This window comes from Giraffa tippelskirchi, chromosome 8 (assembly GCF_054371585.1).
Source record: "Giraffa tippelskirchi isolate mGirTip1 chromosome 8, T2T-mGirTip1v1.2.pri, whole genome shotgun sequence".
Taxonomy (NCBI): domain Eukaryota; kingdom Metazoa; phylum Chordata; class Mammalia; order Artiodactyla; family Giraffidae; genus Giraffa; species Giraffa tippelskirchi.
Window position 1 is genome coordinate 138,652,621 of NC_137282.1, and position 22,444 is coordinate 138,675,064.

Sequence of the window (22,444 nt, forward strand, 5' to 3'; positions counted from 1 at the left end):
TTTTACAGAGCACTTACTGCGTGTCATAGAGCACAGTCCCTTGATATGAGAAAAGAATAACTAACTTATTTATTAGCATTTGAAGGAAACTTTTGACAGTTATTTGAAACTTGATTGTAAATGCTATTGAATTATGACTATTTTTCCTTCTCTTTTTAGCATCAAGCTTCATTCTACTAATACTTATTTTTTTGTTGTTGTTAGGTAGTAGTAATGTAACAACTGATTTATTTTTCTTTAGAAGAAATATTCTAAAAGTCTTTTAAAATAAATCCCATAACCAAATGCTTAATTAAAAAAAAAACTTGGTCACAAAATTATATAACATTTTATAGTATGTTAACACTACCTCACTTTTAGGCTCATGCGTACGTTAGTCACTCAGTCATATCCGACTCTTTTGAGATCCCATGTAGCCCACCAGGCTCCTCTGTCCATGGAATTCTCCAGGCAAGAATACTGGAGTGGGTAGCCATTCCCTTCTCCAAGGGATCTTCCTGACCCAGTGATAGAACCCAGGTCTCCTGCCTTGCAAGCAGATTCTGGTAATACTTATTGAACATTTGGGCCTCTCCTTAATGTTCCCTATACTTTATCATATAATACTTCCTTTTCATTGGAAAAGTCCCTGATGCTAGTAAAGACTGAGGGCAGAAGAAGAGGGTGTCAGAGGATGAGATGGCTGGATGGCATCACCAATGCAATGGACAGGAACTTGGGCAAACTTCAGGAGATGGTGAGGGACAAAGAGGTCTGGTGTGTTGCAGTCCATGGGATTGCAAAGAGTTGGACGCGACTGGGTGACTGAACAACAACCCCCCTCTTAATAGCAAAGTTGCTATGAGAAGCCTCCCTACCACAACAGCTAAATATTTATTTGCGTTGCCCAGAAATTGTCCTGCAAGGAAAGACAGCCAGTCGCTCCAGAAGGTACCGTGAACTTTGTCTCCTTACTTTCAGTTTAGACTTTCAAGACAAGGGTATGTGGGAGACAGTAAAACAACATGCAACAGGATTCCAACTTCTTGCTTTTTCAAAAATCAAAACAATAGCAAGTTAAAAGGTAATTTCTCTAAAATTCAAATCTTCTAAAAGAGCATGAGGTAAAAAGAACACTCTCTCTTTGCCCCCGGACAAGTGAAATGTGTGTTTGTTGGCACAGGGCTACCTTCCAGACTCTTTACCCGGGGACGTTTGACAATCTGAGCATAGTCAGAGTCCGAGCATTCATTCCTATCCCCAGGAAGAGGGAGGTTGAACTTCCAGCTGTATTTTGGGGAACTTCACAGGTCTCAAGGGACAAAATTATATACTTAAGGGGCCTTGGTCATCCAGTTGGTTTATCTTGTAAAATATCTGCCAAATAGTAAAGTTGTGCATGGTATGATAATAAAGAATTAAGACAAGATTCTCTCAAAAGCAGGGGAAAAGTTCCAGAGGATCTCTGTTGAGAACCCTTGACAATACACCATATAAATCTGAATGAACCAGTAGCTAAATTTTACCAGCCTGTAATACAGCCTCAAGCCATCCCAGCTGGGTCTCACTGCCTAGTACAGGAAAGGAAAAACCATCTTGCTTGAAAAATAACATTGTCTAGAACTTCTTAAACACGATGTCTGTGTTCAATGAAACCTCTATTCTCTAGGAAAGAATACTGGTGTGGGTTGCCATGCCCTCCTCCAGGCGGGATCTTCCCAACCCAGGGATTGAACCTGTGTCTCTTACATCTCCTACACTGGCAGTTGGTTGTTTTACCACTAGTGCCATCTGGGAAGCCCATGTGGCAGATATCCCAGGTAATAAAAATTAATAATAGATAATAAAAAACAGATTGATAAATTGATACCATTATTAAAATTAACAGACAAGGAACTTTTAAAAACATGATTAATTTACTCACTAAAGTAAAGAAAATTATGGAAAAAAAGACAAAACAAAATTTTTTATTAGAATTATAACTTACAAAAAGAATCAAATGCTAAAGTCATAAAATATCCAATCTGAAATGAAAAATCTATAACAGCAGATTGGACTCAACAAAATTAGCAAACTAAAGATCCCACATGCCCCAACTAAAGATCCTGCATGCTGCGACAAAGATTCCAGATGCCACAACTAAGACCCAATGCAACCAAATAAATAAATAAATTTTTTTAAAAGAAAGACTCATCAATATATTAAAACACAATAGAAAAAGAAAAAAGAACACCGCTTTACTTGTAAATAATATTCTAAAATGAGATGGACACCAAGTATTTTAGAAAAGATCTAGAAAATGTATGTTGGGTCCCTGGCTCCTAGCAGAGTATCTGGAATATACATGAGCAAGATGTAAACTCTAAAACTCCAGGGAAGCTAAAGAGAAAACCCCAAAAGAGGTAAATTGAGAGATGCCAGACTCTCCATAGTATCAGTTGTTGTTTAGTCACTCAGTTGTCGCAACTCTTTGCAACCCCATGGACTGTAGCCCACCAGGCTCCTCTGTCCATGGGATTCTCCAGGCAAGAATACTAGAATGGGTTGCCATTTCCTTCTCCAGGGAATCTTCCCCATCCAGGGATAAAATCCATGTCTCCTGTGTTGGCAGGCGGATTCTTTACCACTGAGCCACCTTAGCATTAGAGGGGGAACTATGAATATGGATGTTTCTTTTCCAAGGTGAGACAAAAGTGATCTGTCTACAAATGATTCAGTTTTTTATAAATGGTTCAACTCTGACCTGTGTGTCAGAGAAAGTGATCCTCTGCCAGGGCACAAACAGATAGATGATTTTTTTTAATTTCTCACCTCCAAATTTTCCTTTCTACATTCTACTGCCTGGTGCTAGCGCTAAGGTTGTATAAACTACATTTCAGCTTTACCAGCTGGCTTTCGAATCTAGGACACTAAATGGAGATTGTAAGGCTGGAGGAGGAAGAGGAGGATAGTCTTTCTTTCTTGAAGCTATTCTGCTGTTGCTGCCAGCAACAGGTCCCGGCTCCAGAACTGGCAATTTATTTCAGCTTCTTCCAGCTCTCCCAGGAGAAGCTTTATTGTACCCTCCTCCTTAGAGGTCTCAGTGTCAGCTCCTCAGAGTCACTTCTCTAAGCTTGTAAGTTCCAATAAGCCCAACCTCTTCACACACACGAACTACAAACACAGATACAAATACATGCAACACTATCATTATTTGCAAGCACCTTTGCTTTATTCGGAGAAGGAAGTGGCAACCCATTCCAGGACTCTTGCCTGGAAATTCCATGCACTGAGGAGCCTGCTAGGCTACAGTCCATGGGGTGGCAAAGAGTCGGACACTACTGAGTGACTTCACTTTCACTTTTCTTTTGCTTTATTCACAAAAGTATTTTTGTGACAATAATTTTTCAAAGTGCCTATTGGTCACAGTAAGGCAGAAGGATACTTTGGTCATCATTTTGATAATTTCCATGTGTTTTTAAAACAAACAAGGTCTACCTACATATTTCTTTTTTACTGTGTAGTCATGAGTAAAAATGGTCTCTAATATAAACGCAAAGAAAATGTGAAAATATCTCTTTAGGAAAAAATGCAAGACACAAATATTAGTTGTTGGTCATCAACTTTGGAACACAGAAATGTAGAAAACTTTTCTTCATGCATTCAAATTTTTTAAATGTTCCAATTCAAATTATTTTAATTGAGATGTGACATCAATATTTGGAGAGCTTTATAGTCCAATGGATTTCCTATCTATTAATAGACACACTTACTATTTTCATTTCTTTTATCCTGATTTGTTTTCTAGGAAACAAATACAATTTGAGTTTTCAGACGGAAGCCATATAAAAAGAACTGCATTTGCAACTGTGCACCTATATGCCCACACTGGTGGTCTACAGCCTGTGTTTGTCTGCTTAGTTCAATACTTTAAAAATATTTTTAAAATTTTTTTTTAATTTTTTTTTTGGCTGTGCCTCTTCCAGTAGTCATGAATGGATGTGAGAGTTGGACCATAAAGAAGGCTGAGAACTGAAGAATTGATGCTTTTGAACTACAGAGTTGGAGAAGATTCTTGAGAGTCCCTTGGACTGCAAGGAGACCAAATCAGCCAATCCTAAAGGAAATCAACCCTGAATATTCATTGGAATGACTGATGCTGAAGCTGTAGCTCCAATACTTTGGCCACCTGAGGCGAAGAGCTGATGTGTTAGAAAAGACCCTGATGCTGGGAAAGATTGAAGGCAGGAGGAGAAGGGGACAACAGAGGATGAGATGATTGGATAGTATCACTGCCTCAATGGACATGAGTTTAAGCTAGCTCTGGGAGATGGTGAAGGACAGGGAAGCAAGGAGTGCTGCAGTCCATGAGGTCGCAAAGAGTCGGACTCTACTAAGCGACTGAACAACACGACTTGAGGGTTCTTAGTTCCCCAACCAGGGATCGAACCTGGGCCCACTCCAGTGGAAGCACAGAGTCTTAACCACTGGACAATCAGGGAATTCCCTAGTTCAGTACTTTTAATGTTACTACTTATTCAGCAGTTTGAGCCTTTGTTCCCCTCATTCCCTTGACTGGTAAAAAGCACAAGTGATTGTCAGAAGCTTTCACCAAATCACTATTAATATCTAATGTTAGGCTCTGCTAATAAAATATCTTCATTAATTGTGACTATAAATTATTATCAATAGTAACTATGATAATTTCTGATATCATCTTCCAAACATAGTATTAAACATAATAAACACTGGGAGTAGGGAAACAGTGTCTCCAGGGGAAGACAGTGTTGACTGCTTTGGTCAACAGCCTTTGTCCTTTCTCCTATACCAATTTTTACTTATTACTTTTTTTTTTTTACTTATTATTTTTTACTTACTACTTATTTTTTCTTAATACTTATTATTACTTATTTACCAATTTCACTTATTTACTTTACTTTTACCCACTTATCCCATCAAATTTGCTCTGAGAAAAAAATCTGATGGAATAAAACACATCAAGACATTGCTCCTATCACCTAATTTTTTTTTTCTCAAAGAAGTTTACAAATTTCCTTGCAATACAAAACAGATTATCTAGAAACTTTGAAATTTGCTTGCATATTGCTTCTATTGAACTTTTATTGTATCCTATTTTTCAGAAGTCTGACACACACAAAAATTATGATTAAATAAAAATGTTTAGGCATTATTCAGGCTTTTGAGTTTTTTTTGTTTTTTTTCCAGCTTCAGTGCCTTTTTCCACCATGGTTACCCTGATTCCTCTTCATGATGAGGTCCAGGTATAAGAAAAAGGATACTTCTGGGATCGGAGTAAAAGAGGTGGTTACCTCATGTGAATAAGCTGGTGACCTTTGAGGAATAACTGATCTCATTTCTGGACATCTTCCAGGGTGAGTGATCATTTTTTGCAGATAATAAAGTTCATAATTTGGCCCCTCTCTGGGATTTGGTATTTACCAGTGTTAAAAATTTCAACCTATCAACAAGATAGAACCTGTGTTCTACCCTGACTTCCATCCTAAAATAGCCTAACCCAGCCTCCACTTGGGCATCTTCTCCCTTCCACTGCAGCTTTCCTCATAGAAAAGACCATTCATAAGCCACTCAGGAATTGGTAGAGACCCTGGAATTTCAAACTTGAACATTCCACCCTTGGCAATGCAATTCCACACTCTTAACTGAGTGGGACTCTCCACTCTTGGTGTTAGACAACTCTAGAGTTATCTTCCGAGTCCCAAAATGAGAGAAGGCTAGAGCCCTTCACGTCATTATCTCCTAAGACATCTTCTTATTCCAGATGGGAGCCAACCACGTGTTTGACCATTTTAATATCTTCTTCTGCCTCTTCTCTTGATTGTTCAATCCTCTGTTTGCGGAGGTTGATGCTCTTTCAATTACTTCCTCTTTTTTTCCTAAATTCTGCCTCATGCACCATGAGAGAAAATCTCATCTAGAATCCAAGCTGACTCTTGATGTGTTGAAGGGGATTTGAAACCAAATTTTATGCTGAATGTCAGAAAATGAAGACAAAATCTTTCTCTTTCCATTTCTGCTGTTACAGTCTGAATCTTACTCCTGAGACAGAGGGGTTGTCTTGACCTGACTATAAATGAGTTATGGGCAAAATTACAAAAGAGAAAAACTCATTAATATTTTTTTCAAAATATTAGTTCCTTCGGCACTTATATGTCCTTTTCTGGTGACTAGATAGCATAAGGGTGGGGGAGGTTCCTATTTGAAGGGGACGGTGAGAATCATTTCCCATTTTTCCAACGTCATCTTCCAAAAATGAGAAGCATTTGCAAGTTATAGAAATACGACAATCATGTTATATTAAGTAATAATAAGTTATGTTTCTCATTTCCACATGTTCAATGGATTCTCACAAGGACTGAAATATGCCAAGAATAGGAATAAATATTTTCCTTCTCTTATTCATCTATAATTGTGAAACCTTCAAATGGACATTTCCTGAAATTTTCCAACAAATCAAAGTTAAATTGAAAGAAAGATAATAATTGCATTATCTCATTGTCTGCTCCTAGAGTATAAGGATATGAATTATGCAATTGACTGGTCACTAAATAGATAGGCAGCTTACTTGATTATTTGGTGAAATTACTGGTATAAATATATGTTTATAAAGAGAAAGATTAGCGGAGCTAGCTGTCTTTTTGCAGTTTTGACTGTCTACTTCTATGGCTTCTCTTTCCTCATTCTGCCTGGTTCTTCCAGTCTTTGTTCTCTCTCCTGGGAGTTTTTCTCTCAGCTTTATAGCAACCTAATAAACTTGTGAAAATAAGAGAAAATTGTAACAAGCTTTAGCAATGCCAAACAACTATACTGAGTAATTTCAGCAAAGACTGCAAGATGTGACACTAGGTATAATGAAGTCCCAGAAGCAAACAGAATGGTTGGCTATATATAAACACAGCCATAACCTCTCCTCTTACATGTAAGTTACCTTTAGTGTTGAGGAACTCTAGGGTGAACTGATATGGAACACAGGGGGTTAGCCTTGAAGACATTAATGAATTCTCTGGTGGTAAAGAACACCTTCAAACTTGTGTGCACTGAACTGAAGGGCAAAGATGATAGCATTTGTCCATCAGTGGCTTTCTAAGGTGGCTGCTCAAAGTGCTACTGAGGTATCCACTACCCCTGAGCCTTTAAGGCAGTGACAGTTCCAGACAGTACCAGTCCAAATCAGCTCTGGTACTTTAAACAAAACTCACACACAAAAAAACCTAGCCTTAAAAATGATATCTTGGAAAAACACACAGGGCCTCAGTAAGGGAGATGTGAGAGCTGAAATGTGGTGAATGCATAGTTTTGTAACAGGACCCATTTCAACAGTACATGGGTCTGATATCTACAAGTTTATGTCCCTTGAAACAGAGCCAAATACACAACCAAGTCAAGCAAAACCCGACACTGAACTGGTAGCAAATATATAAGTTCTGTCTCATTCCCCTCATTTGTCTCATCCACGTGAATGTTTCTAAAACAATGCATTAAAATTCCCTCATGGTATAATAAAGAAAGGATCAAAAAGGCAATCACTTTAGCTCTTCAAATGGTCCCTGTCTTATGTCCCTGGTTTACAGAGGATTCAATAAACTGCATGGGAGTAGACTGTAGCACATCAGGCAGATCTGAGTTTACCACTTTACTCATCCATTTACTGGACGAGGACCTCCAGCTTCAGTTTTCCTATCTGGAAAATGAGGAAATATGTTATCTAATCTAAAAGGTTAATGTGAGTCTGAAAGCATATATATACAAAGTGTCTGGCACATCACTGACCCTCAGTAAGAGAGATGTTATCATCTTAATTTATTTTCTCCTCTGTGATTAAAAGATCAGCCATAAAATGTACCCTCTAGATTTAAAATTAACTAATACTGTCTCACTCTTTATCCTGAGGGCACTCAACATAAAAACAAGAAATTTTTCAAAATATATAAAACAAATTAATGTAATAAAATTGATCATGTAAATAATAAAATTGATCATATTGCACATAGGATTGATTTCTGTTCTACATTTCAAGAGCCCGCCCTCCCCACCCCACCCCTACCTCACCAAATTTAAATCGAACTTAAGGCCATGGCTATTCAGGGATGCTCGGTGCATGTTTAGACTATATGGTTTTGCAGCCAAAGGGCTTTTGAACTGAATTCTAAGCCATATTCTACACAGTTAATCCCAGTGGGAAATGCAACTGCAAACTTTGCTCAGCTCAACTTAGAGTTAAAATGAGATCCGCGTGGGAGGCAGTGCAGCTTGGAACATTCACATACAATACAGGATGCATCTTTAATGCAAAAGAAGGGCTCATTGGGAGCATAAGGCATGAAAGCTTGAAATACCAGAACTGATGTTGGGAGCAAAGCTTCCCAGTGAAAGTGGAGCTGATTTACTTTTGCAGAAAGATACTGAGGGAAGAGTACATCCCAATTTGCCCTTGAATTAGAAAGTATGTTGATTGCTTATACACCACAGCCACCTCTTAAATTCATTACTAGTAAGATTTTGGATTACCTTCGGAAGAATCTCTGACAGGCTGTAGCAATTGGATCAATCGTTGTTGCATTAAACCAATATTAATTAAACGTTTTCACCTTTTAGTGGGACTTGTTAGATCCTGATTAGCCATGACAGATCATTATTTTTGGGAGAACATGGTCAAGATCTCGCAATGAGCACTGAGATGTAATCAGGCACCAATGTATGCGGGAATTAATAATTATACTAAATTGGCTGTAATGAATAATTTATGGTGTAAATTCTTATGCAATTTGCTATGGTAACACACAAGAAGATATGTGCTGTATTTTAACAAAGCACAAGTTTCCAGGAATAAAATAATGGCTAAAATAATAAGGAACCCACTTGAGAAAGAAAAGGCTTAGAGACTGATAAAGAGCAATAAGGTAAAAACACAGAATGCTATTATCATTGCCATCATTAATTAACATTCATTATTCATCCAGAAGTGCAAAGCCCTCAAACAAGAAATTTACAGGTCGTAGAGAATTAATGCCTTGCCCTTCAACACTGGCAGAGAAGACAGGCAGGCAAAGGCTGTTCTTTATTGCTTGGGTACTGCTGAGTATGTGGCTTGCTTTGGTTTGTTGATTGCTTTCTGGGCAAATGAAAACACACTCAAACTTTTATTTACCCTAGTCTATCTTAACAATAAATATAAAATTAAAGAGATGCTTTAAAGGAAGAAAGTGTTCCTAGGCAGACTGTTGCCAAGTATGGAAATTTTGAGAAAGCTGCACTTGTACATTAATAAGTGCCCTGTTCCAATCACAATACCCAGCAGGTGTTGAGTGTTTCTCTGTATGTAGCACCTTATGAATATGTTCTTGTTAATCCTAAAGTCAATCTCATGAAAGTGGCAGATGAGGAAACTTATACCCTATGCAGTCAGCATGTTCACTCAGCTTACAAAATTAGTAAAACCGTGATTCCAAAGTATTATAAGATCTCCTGAGTTTGCAGAATATTCTATTGCCTTAATATGCTGGCAAAGAATGTGGAGTTTAATCAAAATAGCTACTGCTCATATGTGACTATACAATATATAGTCTTGGACTTTAAAAATATTATTAAAATCCAGCAATTTAACTTTTTAAAAAAATTCTTGAATTGTGACTTGAGGTTTGATGTGACATTATTTAATAAGAATCAAAGCACTGCACACTTTTTGCTGCCCACTTGTGATGATGGCTGTTTAAAGAGCACATTTGACTAGCTTATTTGTAGATTATCTTTCATATTAATTTCTGTATATATCTATAGTTCATGCTTACTTTTGTCTTTGTCCAATATCTAAGACTAAACCAGAAAAAAAAAAAAGAAATAACTATTTACTCTTAGGGGGAAGAACTCAAATCAACAGAGTCTGCAGATTCAATTAGTGGAATCACTCATTGCTATCTTTACACACAAGTGTTCTATCGTCTACCTCATTTAAATACTGAGTACTAGCTGAGTGCGACCCTGTAGTTATCATTTCATATGCTTTACGTTATCTAATCTGCATTATAGCCCTGAAAATGTATACACTACTTTTATCTCTATTTGCATAGAAATTAGCTCTTAGAAAGACTGAGAAATTTGCCCAGTGTGAGTTAATACAGCAAGTAAGTGATGAGACTAAATTTAAATTCAGGTCAACCAGTCTTCAGAATTCACAGTATTAATAATTATGGTAACCTTTCCAAACTATAGTCAGAATCACCTTATCTTTGCTGACTTTCTTCACACAAGCCAAGCCTTCTTCCATGGGATGACTAATGTCCTCAATTTAGAACTACAATTGGTACCTGAACAACACAGACTTGAACTGCATGGGGTCCACTTTTACAATAAATACGTACTACAGTACAACACAACCCAAGGTTGGTTGAATCCAAAGATGAGAAATCATGAATATGGAGGATCAACTGTAAGTTATACTCGGATTCTTGACTGCTTGGGGTTCAGTTCCCTCACCTCCCCCTTTGTGCAAGGGTCAATTGTATAGTATTTGACAGAGACTTTATACCTGATTGACAGCAATGACCTCTTGGAGATGTTATCACTCACTTTCACCTTAGTACAAATGGGACTGAAGGCAACATTTGGTACAGTGAAGGAGTTGAGTACAAAGAAAATGAAAAAGAAAGAAATTTTTCTGATGTCCTGGGCTAGAGGATGTGTTACAGGCTTGAAAGAATAGTAAAGTTTCCTACTCACTTTTGCCCATGACCCAGTCATCACCTTGGGGTCAATCTGGAAAGCAGCTGAGTGTGCAAACTCTAAGTACCTTTGTCTGGAAGACCCTTACCTTCCTCTCAACTGACCTTTGTACTATCTGAGTTTCCAAGCAGTTCAGCCCACTGCTTATTGGTATACAATCAATGGCAAGTTCTCCTAGTTTTACTAATACTCTGTGGAAGGACTGGAAAAGAAGGTAGAAGTTGGGTAGGAACCCTCTCCCAAGAACTTTTCTTCAACGGAAGAGTTAGACTGTGCTTGTGTTTAGGGTCTCTGTTTTCAAACGTTCGTCTTTTTTCTTAAATGCTCTACACATAATGACCATGCAGTAAGGCTACCTTATGGATGGACAGGTAGGACAATGATGGATGGTGATGATGATGCCATCCTTAGGATACAATCGCCCTAAGAAGATGAAAGTAGCAGGGGCAGACCTCATCAGAATAACAGAATTCTAAAGAAGATTCTGCTCTTATTTCTTAGCCAACTACATACATATGTGCTCTCTTTCCACATAAAATGTTTTCTCAAGCAATCATAGGAAAATCCATGGAAACAAACAACAGAAAATGAAACTGTTTTCCCCCTCTTCAAACATGTTTGACTTCGCAGCACTTCAACTTTCAAAGAAGATTAGTATTACCGATAAATCACTGTACTCACAGATGCAGAGCAAGACAGAATACAGGGCTGCCGAGGCATACATTACGACAATAGATGCCTTAGCAACAGTTTTAACTGTTCTGCAACAGATTGTGCCCTAAAGCAGTAAATACTCTGCATACAGGAGGTTATTTAGCATTTGCTTTTTCTAAGCGAATAGGTAGGGAGACAGACAGACTGATAGACACACAGAGATGTATCTCATCATTTTATATTGTTTTTAGGTTTGTAAAAACAGTCTGAAGAGGTTAGGTAACAGGAAGCTCTTAAGACTGATATAAATCCAAAAGCTGTCATGTACACCTAGCCGTTTAAGAGAGAGTTTACCAAACAAAAGGCATTCTTACCAAAGCTCAAAGGTGGGGCTGTGAAAATCACCATCAGCACTGGTTCAATCTACAGAGATCTGGGAATCTGGATACGTGTTTTTTTTTACCTTGAACTTAATCTTCCATCTGTCTCATGTTCTGACATTAGATGAATTTTATCCAGCAGACTTGCTTCTAGCAATTCTACCCAGAATTGTAAGTGAATTGAAACACTACACAGCTCCAGGTGGAACCACTTCAAACTGAAATAAAAAGCCAAGACCATAAAGTTCCCTTAGTAGGTGAGGGACCATGTCTTTACAGCATCCTAAGAAAATGTTCTCCCTATATGGTTTTCACTGCATCCCTGGATGCTAAGGGTGAGAAGTCTGCTTTACTTCCTCCTTCCTAGTCTTCCAAGGATGACCTGTCTAAGCTAGGGCAAAGCTAGGGAAAACTTTCTTGCCACTCTAAGAACACCCCCGTGCTCCTCACTGAATACCAAAAGACAGCATGGATAATATACATCTGCTAAATTTGCCTGAGACAGGCTTGTGAGGTTCCAGAGTCTGGCTTCGGTGGGGTTCCTTGTTCCTTAATTACTACCTGCATTCCCCAACATAAAATAATCTCTCTTCTCTCTCTCTCTCTAAGACAAGTTAAAATCTATGCACCTCAACTTTTCAATGGCAATGATAATGGTAGCTACATTATAGTTTCTCTGTGAGAATTAAGTGGCATAACTTTGAAACAGAGAGACAGATGGTGTGTTTGTGTCACCTCTCATCATCTTCCTTGGGATACTTTTCCTGAGAAAAGATGGTACACTATTCCTTCTGAAATACCAAGAAACCCAGCAAGGCAACAAGAGGCAACTCCCTTGCATTGCTTCTCCTGCTCCTGCCTTTGCTTCTCCCGGACTAGCCCTTTACATCATAATTGAAGTAACTTCCAAAATTGCAATATGAGTGTAAGTAAAAATAAAATAAGTCATCCTTTGCCTGTTGTGCTTCAGACCATAGGCTTTTTTCTGACCCAGGTACAGGGACTGTTCCACAGGAACAGACTGGCTCAAGAGAGGACTATTTCAAGATTCTAGTCTAACTGTTCAGTTTTCTAACCTTTTCTTCTCTGTATAGTTCCCTCAGGAATTTCAACTGGGTGACATGTGGTTGATCTAGAGGGAAAGTTCATGTTCAGGTGACCCTGCATCCCAGCCGTTGGTCTACAAGCCCATCTTTTCATGCTTAATATCTATCGTTATTTTGGCAGGCTGAAGATGTATGCAGCAAGGGCTGGCTGTGGAGCAGGATATCAGGGAATAAAGTTCCACATAAAGAAATAAGAGCTCTGAGGTTGGGAGAGATTGAGAAAGAGCCTCAGGGTTCAGAGTTCAGACCCAGAGTATCAGAGGGAACAGAATTTATTAAGAAGGGTAGACAGGCTTGTGTGGGGGAGCCAACTCATAGACAATACAGCCTGCCTTTGTCCTCAGGGGAGAAGACTTGTCTGTCTCAAATAAATCAGAAGATAACAGAGACCCCATGAGAGTTGTCAGAAACGAGAAAGAGAAAGAATGTGAGACTAGTGACTTCCTTGGTGGTCCAGGGGTTAAGACTTGGCCTCCCGATGCAGGGGGGTGTGGGTTCTATCCCTGGTCAGGAAACTAGGATCTCACATGCCCTGGGGCCAAAAAAACAAAACAGAAAACAGAAGTAATACTGTAACAAAAATTCAATAAAAGGCTTTTTTTCAATAGTTACTTATTAACAACAACAAAAGAATGTGAGACCAAAAAGGAAGGATCCTGGAGCTGGGAAGGCAGAGGTAGGGTCTGTGTCACATATTAGGGAACTCTGGCATGTTTCAGAGTCAGGTCTTCCATGGCGGGGTTCCCAAAGGATGTTGAGGATTTGAGACACCCAGGAACAGGTATCATTTTAGTTCAACCTTGATTAGGCTCAAGTGGTCCCAGAGATCCTTGGACTTCCCCCTCAGGGTCAAAGACTCTGACCATACTCCTTAAATCCCAGGACTTGCTGCTTTTAACTCATTTTGACACACAAATGAGCATATTGCAGCCTAGAGGTTATTTGCTATTAACATAGGGAATTAGAGACCTTTAAGAAAAAGAAAAACTAACATCTAACTCTATCCAATGACTAGATAATACCCTAAGTTTAGTTTATTAAAATTGGAAAACCAGAAAGCTTGAGGAAGAACTTGCAAAATATTCATAGTAAAAATCACTGCCTTCAATTTGCAGTGAATTTTAATAATTGAGACTCATTATGTTTGACCCATAAAGGATAACCTTGATGGTTATTTGTTATGTATTCAGTTTTGTCTGCCTTAACATAAGCTTAAATATTAATGGAAAAAGAGAAAACCTACAAAATCCCTCAAGCTGCACTGTAGGAGTCCAGTGGTTTTTAGCTGGTGGCAATGAATATAATCATCATTTCAGTGCTAATTTTTAAAGACAGCAACAAACATTGAAGCAAATAATTTAAAGCATGCTGGCTAAAATACTGGACAATTTGCATATGTAAAACACACAGCTTAGATTCTGGGAGTCTTTTTTCCTGGATAAACATATTGAAGAATGTGGGAGATGATAATCTATAAAATATGGGGAGAGATTTCTTGGTTGGGTTAGGGGAAGAAAAGGTGTGGTGTTAATGGTAACTGGCTACAAAGCTGTTTAGAGTGCTCCTTACTTGGGTTACTACAGTCTGGTTTACTTTAGTAATAATATAACACAGTGGTTAAGAGCACAGTCTTCATCAACAGATTTTCTAAGTTTAGATCTTAGCTCCACCAATCACTAACTGTGTATGTGACTTTGAGCGAATTAAATTCTATGTGCCTTTCACTACTATTCAGTGGGAATAAACATGGTAACCACATTGTGGATTTGTTGACAGAATTCAATGATACACACTTTGACCAAGCGCTTGGATGATAATAAATGTTCATTCTCTGTTAGCTATTGTTATTTGGTCATAACAGGGATAGCTAAAGGACATCTCATCAGACATTGCTTGCACTATAAATAATGGTCTAGACTTATGAAAAGATTAATTTTAAAACAGAAAAACCTTTTTAAAATTCAAAAGTTACTCCAAACATTTAATGCTGTCGATTAAGCAGATCACTTGAGATTATCACAGGGAATCTGTGATATTAGTAATACCAACGCCCCTTCAAAGCATTTGAGGATAGATAATTAATCCGCCAAACATTAATTGAGTACCCATTAATGACAAGCAGATACAGTTGATTTGTGGATATGTTTTGTTTACCATTTTTTATTCCTTGACCCTGAAACTAAGTTTCTTCAAGCAGGTCATAAACTTGGTAAATGAGTGAGCTAATAAAGAATAGCAATATGATATGATTAATACAATAATAGGGCTCTATAGAAAGCACTGTGGTGATACAAAGTGAGGAGTAACGATTTATTTCATCTTATTGGATTAGGTAAAGCAAAAAAGCAGAATTTTTGACAAACCCAAGAAACGACAAGATTAGGAAGCAACACATGCAAAGACCTATGGTAAAAACATCATGGTATGATAGTATCCTGGGATGGTAGAAAAATAGGACCAGTGGAGGGAGGGGATGCCAAAAAAAAAAGGCTGGAGGATCTTTTATACTCAACATATATCACAGTCTGCTTGGGCTTTAGTGTAGCATATAATCCCAAAACTGAATTTTAGAAAGATTACAAAGAGAACAAGATACACTAATTCAAATTCCAGAATTGGAAAAATCATTGTATTAATTTACAGAATTTCAAAAATAAAAGTGTGCCTAAAGTGACCCACTGAAGGTCACAGGCGAAAAAGGAGCGGGAGCAGGCAGTTCAGCTATTGATAGAACCAGGACTTGATCAGCAAAGTAGAAAAAACTGCTGAAACTAAGAATTAATTTAATGCAGGAACTCTGACATAGTATGACTAAAACAGTCATTGTATTTCTCATCCTTTATTTTTCTTCTTATTATCTGTTCTCTTTTGTGCTAGTTTTCTAATCTGGCTTATATTTTGCCTGCAGAGCAGAGGTTAGTTACAGCAATGAATAGCCTATGTATTGACGGTTTATTACATGCAATGGTATAGTTTCTGCGTATCTCATTTAATGCCCATAACAAACCTCATGGTACCTTTGTTGTCTTGATTTTATGTAGGACACTGAAGCTTATAAAGGGGTGAGTGATTTGTCCAAGTCACACAGTTAATGAGTGACATAATTTGGATGAGAGCTCAAGTCTTCCTGATTCCATCAGAGTTCATGAACTATATGTTGTACACTCTCATTGGAAGATGCTTTTAGGTTAAGACTTCTGATCTTGGAAAGTCCATGAAGCCTTTGCAGAGAGTGAGCCTTATGGGTAGGTGAAAATCTCTCTAATCAAATTGGACAAATGAAAAATTTGAATGAACAAAGGACAAAATTGTATCTCTCATTAGTTCATGTGTCTCATAACCTCAAAGTCATGCCAACTGACCCATGATTCCTTAGGTCCAGAGATGCCTGAAAAAGGATTGGAAACAGTAGAAACAAGGTATTTGTGATGGAAAGTTAGTCAGAGGCAATGAAAGAAGCTGCTGAAAATATGGCCGACCCACTGTCTAAATGTTTTGCAGGGCTGTTCCATTTGGTTTGGTGTTCCTCAGGCTCGCTACCTCTTTGAGCAAGCCAACGGACAAAGATTTAATCATTTTTCTAGGGACACAGGGCTTCTAAATACTAAAAAAAATTAAATAAAAGATTTTGCATGGATTTCACCAATTTCAGAAACATTATAAATAAATATAATTTCAAAAATAGGTATTTCTCCAATTTTTAAAGAACATTTCTCCTGTTTTAACCTATCTTAAGGGAAAACTTACTCCAGATTTGGGACCATAGTAGAATGTCAGCTAATCAATTGCCCATAGAGAAATATTTCAATTTTTCCTCTACAAGGAAAAATTTCTTCCAGATGTATCGAACACTTGGATTTCTATTTATATCTACAACAGCTATGCACACAAAATAAAATAGACAAATATTGAATTAAATTAACATATTTTGGTGGATAATGAGTGAACTGGGGCAGCAGGACTAATTAGTTCAAATTGCTTCAAATTCTAATTCTATGCTATAAAATAAATGGCTGGTAACCTCTGTCTGAATGTTCTATGATGGCTTCATAGTCACATCTTGGTCCAAACTAAAGTCATTAAGTATCCCTTTACAAACTATATATTCTCCTGACTTGGGACTTGATTACTTTTATTAAGGGTACCACCATTCTCACAGTAACCCAAGCTCACAAACTTCAGAATCTTTGTGGACACTTTTTCCCTCCTCTGTGTACCTGTCACATTTCCTCCATAAACTTTATTATCCATCTCTGTTTCAAACAAAAGACATGAAGCATCCATAAATCTATTTTGGGGAAAGGGAGGCTAGAAAGAATAAGGAGAAAAAAAAAACTCATAATGCTTCGTTAACAGCCTGATATACTATAAACACTCAAAATATTTTTGGAAAAAGATGATTAATCAAAATTTTATTTATTTACTTTCATATAAATATATTTAAGGAAAGTAATATTTACATGGAAATATTTCCCTTGCCTTTGCATTCCATCTGAGAATTTCAAGTCCTAGTGGATAGCTCTGTATGAATGTATGTATTTTCTGGCAATATTCTGGAAACACCTGAAACATCTTAATAATAGATATGAAGGCATTTTTGTCCATAAAATTATATAAACCATTTCCTCTTTTAGCCCTCTTCATTTATGTAGTATAAATATGAACCCTAAATTCTTCCTTTTATGTAGCCATGGGATCAAATTTTGCATTCATTCCTACTTTTAATATCCAGTTTCCTCTCATTAATCCTCATTGGTCAAAAGCTCTTTTTCCTTGGACTCACATTCAAAAAGCCTGGATCTGAAAACAGATTATTTATTTTTTTATAATTTATAATCTCCTGTCACAGAAAAAAATTCAGTTATTACAAGAATTTATTGCAATTTTCAAATCATTTTATGATCATGTTATGCATTTGGGTGACCTGGTTTGGGTTACATTTTACACATAAACCGACAAAAGAAATATATAAATGTTTAACTAAAAAAAGGAAAACTAATAGCAGATTGTACCTATGGGAAGGTCTGTAAAGATGGGGGAAAAAAATCTTCTCTCACAGGCAGACAAAACTGAAATTTCATGTAAGAAAGGAAACGGAATGTGAAGCTTATTGTATTTTATTATGACTGCAAAAAGTTTCCATGACCCCCAGAAACAACCCTGACTCTGTGAAGAGTTCTTAGTTAAGGGGAATTCTACTTAAGGCTTCACCACCGCTTCTCTAAATCACTCAGTTTCTCCACATGTTAATTTTGTTACCCAAAGAGAAAAAGTGATGAAGTTCTTCCTTAGTTACCTCAGAGGAAGCATTAAAGTATGAAGTAGATGATTTCTTTAAATAGTTTATTGTTCCTAGAGAAGAGCTCCCATAAAGATGAGGACTTGAAGTGTTGAGTATAGCTATCTCGTATCATATTTGCTGCAGCATTTGAAACCACTCGATGAATAATAAAAAAGCAATGCCATCTACATAATGGGTCAATAGCATTTGAGAAACAGACTCCCACCCCCCTCCCCCAAAAAAGAAAGAGAGGTGCTTTTTAATTCAATTATGTTGAAAAGTTGACTTATTTCTTCCTGTCTGTCACAGGACAAAAAATGTGAAAGGCTGAGAATTACATGCAAAACTGAGAAGAATTGAATCTGAGATGTCTGATTTTGATTTGGCTAGCCCATGCTGCTGTACAAAAATAGCCCTGGGCATTAATCTGTCAGGTCCATTATTATGCCTATTTCTGAAATTTATACATCGGTTTATGGTAGCAATAGACATTTATTGAGTGCTGATCACCTGCCAAGCTCAGTGCTGCACACCTTAGTAGCCATGGTCCCAACTCAGTGGGTTTTCAATCTAATAAGACAGGCAAGGCAATTAAGACACAGACTCAGAGGAAGAAAAATGACTAATGCATGCAGAGGAGACAGAACAGCTTTCCTTTCCTTTGCTACATGTTGTGTAGCCCACTGTGGTGTCTTTGTTCAAGAAAGCTAAAGAAGTATTTTATAGACCAAGAGGGTGTGAGGATGGCTGTCAGTAGCATGCTCAGATCACCTGTTCATTTTTGACATTGATGAGAGGAGTAGATTTTCAGTTGTTTTACTGGTCCAATTCAACTCTTGTGTGAGTTATTTTCTTCTCCTCTTTGTCTCCTCATATCTCATTTTCCCCTGCATATGTAGCATCATTGCCACTTTTCTCCACCATAATTATGCAGTGTCTCCCTTTAAAATGCCCTAAGAGCCCCCTTCCCTCATTCTGGATGATGTAGTATCTTCTTTTTCATCCAAAGCATGTATGAAGGCTCTTCACGCACTTGATAATGAAACTGGTAAGTTAAGCATGTATGGTCCCTGATCTCAACTCATATAGACTTTAAGGCAAAAGATACTGAACCATTCTTAGAATGTTTGCATAGCCTTAACAATTGTTATTGAACAAATGCATTCATTAAATGTGATATGCTAATAAAGGCTTACAAAAATTCAAAAAACTGAAAATAGGGATATGGAAATTACATATTTTATAGGGTTGAAGTGACGGGAGTGAGATCATATTTCCTTCCTTATTAGGACATGCCATATTATTCTGCTTCATTGGTACACAAGCATATAAATTCAGGCTGTTTAGTACTGTAAGTTCAGTCTGAAAACTTTCTTCACTGGCTGAAGACTATTACTAATATTTTCAAATCAAGCAGACATCACTTTTAATTCAAAAAAAGAAAACTTTTTATGAATGCATTTCAGTAATCATCTTTTTTAAAGTTATTATAACCACTGGCCTATAAAGAGGACACTGATACCTGAAAACAAGTCAATTGGCAGGAAGTGTAGGAAAACAGAGATTCTGATAAGAGCAATTGCATAGTCCAGAAAATTACAGATTAATGGATGAATTTCCAAGGATTTCCAGACACTCAGATTCTCTGCAATATTCCAAACATAAAGCACTGCAATGGACACTACTAAAGAACTGTAAAGAGAAAGCTCCTGTCCTCAAGGAATTTACAGTCAAATTTGGGGAAAAAAATAACCTAATAAACAAGTGAAAAGATAACCTGAAACTTAAATAAATGGTAAATCAATGAGACCAAGCTATAAGTACAATAGTGTTAGTCACTCAGTCATGTCCAACTCTTTGTGACTCCATGAATTGTGGCCCGCTAGGCTCCTCTGTCCATGGAGTTCTCCAGGCAAGAATACTGGAGTGGGCTGCCATTTCCTTCTCCAATAAGTACAATAATAGTGTATTAAAGGTTGTAGTTTTGGTACTCTCCAAAGAAATCCAAACTTTAGTCTCTTCTGTTTTAAATTTAATTTTTGACCTCAGATATATAGACTAGGATTGGTTTGAAATCCACTCACCATTGATCCATGCACAACTTGCTTCTATTTAATTGGCTGAGAAATTAATGTGATGAAAAAAACTGAAGGTCTTCTGCAAACCAGTCAAAGAGAGATTTAGGGGCAAAGGTGATTCAGAGCCAATCAAAACATCCTGGGGGCTCAGAAGGTAAAGAATCTGTCTGCAATGCAGGAGACCCGGGTTTGATCCCTGGGTCAGCAAGATATCCTGGAAAAGGGAATGGATACCCACTCCAATATTCTTGCCTGGAGAATTCCATAGAGGGGCCTGGTGGGCTACAGTCCATGGGGTTGCAGAGTCAGATACGACAGAGCAACTAACAATTTCACTTACTGAATGTCCCCTTAAACTATCTTTGTTCCTGCTGGCTACTATTAGATCATATTACTCCCAAATATCCATGGCAAATTTCACAAAGAGCCAAGATGAAGAAACACTTACATAAGAGAGGCAGGGACAGACCGACAGCCACACACACTCAACTGCACGCAGAATAAATTCTGGGTAATTGGGTGTAACTAATGATAGCCCTACAGAATGGCATCCCTTCTTTGGTGCCATTGTCCTTAAATTTTATTCTTCTTCAGGTAAAACTTGTCCTTCTTCACCTTAATACTAAGACAGAAAGTGGTGTGGTTTTTTTAACCTGTAAGCATTCACTCAAGGAGAAAGCATTCTATTGTGAGGGGTTAGCAACTCAGGAGCTAATGTGAGGTGCACATTTTGCTGATACTAGTTCAGGGCTGTGATGGCCTCAGGAGGCCTGTGCCACGTGGTGATAATTAACTTTTAATGTAAGCCTGGAGGGCAAAACACTTAAGAGTTATCTAGTTTCTCCAACAGAATGAATAGGTAAATGCTAACATATGTTTATCAATTGCTGATATACTTAGCTATTATTATAAAAAAAAAATTCTTGCTTTTATAGCATGTTTGTTCTATTTCTCTCAATCCAGTATTACAAAGAATTGGTTGGCCTATCTTTAGAAACATGTAGTGAGGGCATACAATTTTAAAGATTAGATGAGGAACAGCAAGCGTAAGTCATGCCTGCTGCCACTCCTGTTTCTGTTTATTTTTGACTGGTATTGCTACTTTATCACAGAATTTTTTCCCTGACTCTTAACTCTGTTTTAGAAGCCTTCTAAATACAGCATTTGAAGTAGAATCTTGCACTCGATGCAACATATTTATGTCAATATTAGACCATAAATTCACTGAGTACCATAAATTCAGCATGGGCTTCCCTGACTCATTCTTTGGTTTATCTACAATCCACACTCATTGTAATGAAAGTTCTCAGTAATACTTGTTGAACAAATAAGATACAACAGATCTAAAGAATCATTTTGCCTAAAGTAGGTAAGTAGATAAATGCATATATATTACTATTCAAGAAACTAACCTTCATATATTAAATAATATTCCCAACAAGTAGCTCAGCTGGTAAAGAATCTGCCTGCAATGCAGGAGACCCGGTTCAATTTGTGAGTCATGAAGATCCCCTGGAGAAGGGATAGGCTACCCACTACAGTATTCTTGGGCTTCCCTGCTGGCTCAGCTAGTAAAGAATCCGCCTGCAATGTGGGAGACCTGGGTTCGATCCCTGTGTTGGGAAGATCTCCTGGAGAAGGGAATGGCTACCCACTCCAGTATTCTTGCCTGAAGAATCCCATGGAGAGAGGAGCCTCTCTCTGCGGGCTACAGTCCATAGGGTTGCAAAGAGTCAGACACTACTTAAGACACTTAGAATGTAGAGAAGAGAAATACTAAAATATTGTTCCATAAATGGTATTTTCCAGATAATATCTCCATTCATTTAACTACTCATTCTTGCAAAATGAATGTTTCCAGCATGCACCATAAAGTAGGCACTTCAGTAGATGAGGGTAGGTGGTGGGGTAGTTCATAATCATTGCCATGATGCAGTGAAATAATAACCACAGCTTTGACTCACTAAGTTCTTACTATATATAGATACTATGCTCAATGCTTTGTAAGCATGATATAGGCAAGATGATTTACAGTAATGCTTTAGAGGAAGGTGCTATCTTCCCAATTTTACAGATATGGAAACTGAAACATGAAGGGATGTGCATTGTCACATAACTACTAAAACAGGTCCTTTATTTCATCACTGGCTGTTTTCAGGTTCACACATTCAATTCAGTTCAGTCACTCAGTCGTGTCCGACTCTTTGCGACCCCACAGACTGCAGCACG

General features: G+C 37.7%; 1 non-coding gene across 1 annotated transcript; it reads right to left on the reverse strand.

Annotated features, from left to right (window-relative positions):
- Window positions 1-4,387: 4,387 nt before the first annotated feature.
- Window positions 4,388-4,460, reverse strand: TRNAG-UCC (transfer RNA glycine (anticodon UCC)). Its single transcript has one exon. It is a non-coding gene; the product is annotated as a tRNA-Gly (tRNA).
- Window positions 4,461-22,444: the final 17,984 nt, after the last annotated feature.